General features: G+C 31.2%; 1 protein-coding gene across 2 annotated transcripts in view; it reads left to right on the forward strand.

Annotated features, from left to right (window-relative positions):
- Nucleotides 1-949: 949 nt before the first annotated feature.
- Nucleotides 950-1,705, forward strand: part of LOC106468837 (uncharacterized protein C2orf42 homolog) — an 80,901-nt gene continuing 80,145 nt past the window's right edge. For both annotated transcript variants that reach the window (XM_022397197.1, XM_022397199.1), the window contains exon 1: nucleotides 950-1,103. The gene's annotated coding sequence lies outside the window, so the exon portion shown is untranslated. The remainder of the gene's footprint in view (nucleotides 1,104-1,705) is intronic.

The following is a 1,705-nucleotide window of genomic DNA, read 5'->3' on the forward strand; positions in this document are numbered from 1 at the left end:
AGAAAGGACTTGTATCGCTGAAGTTCCTCGGGAAGAATTTTTACGGGAAATTATCAAACGAACAGAGACGTAACAATACTTAATGGCATTTTACTTAGCTCTAAGAAAGAAGAAAAAACCTTATAAATAGTATGTTGAAGAAAATGATATTTTAAAACATTCACATTATAAGCGATTGTTTTAGAATTAATATCTATAAGATCTTGACCAATTCCAATGTTTCCCATGGAATGCTCAGGATCGGAATTATTGCTAACGTCAGGAGAATTGTAAAAACAAAAGAGAAGACAACATTTAAGCTCTCAGCCATCAGTATGCTTAAGGATACGTTCCCGACTTACAACGCCAAAATACGAGGTTTGATTCCCCGCGGTGGACATAGCAGAAAGCTCAAAGTGATGTTTCTCTTAAACAAACAAAAAGCTTGAGGGTCTAATCTCAACTTCAACATTTTGTTTACCTTTAACACATTAAATAAAATCATTGACGATAGTTTAAAATTTTGCCAGTTGTTTCTCATAAGCTTTTCACGATTTCCCAGTTTCTATTTTTAAATCATATTTACCACACTTCTGTAGATCTCTAACCAATCTCTCAGTTTAAACTTCTTAAACTTAATGCATAAAATTTATCCCTGATTTTTTCCTTTGTACCTTTGGTAAGCCAATTAGGTCCTATTACTCTTTTCCCCTTTTTACGTAAATTCCTATGTTGGATTGCAAATTATGCGTTTTAAAATTGTCTCAGATCTGTTTCATATCACCTTTACTCTTGATAACTTTTACACTGAAAAAATAATTAATAATATTCTGTTCCATTGGAAGTTACACAACCTGTGAACTTGTAAATTACTTATATGGAATCATAATATGAATAAGTTTTTAATATAATTTAAATTCTGCTGCTTTTAACATTCTTTAGATATTTTATTCAACATTTTTAATCAATATGACCTTTCTGTGGCTAACATCACAAACTAAAAGACGCAAGAATGGTACATGACTAATGGCGTTAATTCGTCGTAGAACGTAGGCATGGGTGTTCGTAATCAGCAATGCACATAATACGATAGTAATTTTTTTTATGTATGTTCTAGTGAAAAGGTAGGAAACACTTCTCGCATATTAATTGAAATATTAGTGTGATATACGCGTACGATATACATATATGACTTCCTCGGTTAGAATGTGGTGGAAACCACGGTAGATTTAGAATAAGATTAAGAGTACTGTTAGTGTTACTGCGTATTACCATTATAATTTACATGGCATTAGTATTACTAGTAGTATTACTGTTTGTAGAAAGTGTTAACTAACCGTAGTAGTACTTATCTTTACATTACAATTACACACTGTCTGTGCCGCGTGCGCTTTGCGTTTACAACTTCGTAATGCCCCAACTTCTCCAGTCTGAATAGTTAATTATCTAGTTAATTAAAGAGTTTAACTTTAACTTAAAGTTTAAGTATAACTTAAGCTACTTATTCTGCTCTCAATCGAAGGTATTGCTCTGGGCTTACTTGTAAAAACTCAAATTATTTAACAACTAACAATAACATACCTAAAAAAGAACACTGTTGGACCTAAATAATAAAGATATTTCATAAAATCATATTTTAGTAAAAATCGACTGTTATTGTTATGTTGTGCATGTATATATATAACTTAAAAGCAAATGCAACTTATTCAAACATTAACAAATAACA

This window comes from Limulus polyphemus, unplaced genomic scaffold, assembly GCF_000517525.1.
Source record: "Limulus polyphemus unplaced genomic scaffold, Limulus_polyphemus-2.1.2 Scaffold3184, whole genome shotgun sequence".
NCBI lineage: Eukaryota > Metazoa > Arthropoda > Merostomata > Xiphosura > Limulidae > Limulus > Limulus polyphemus.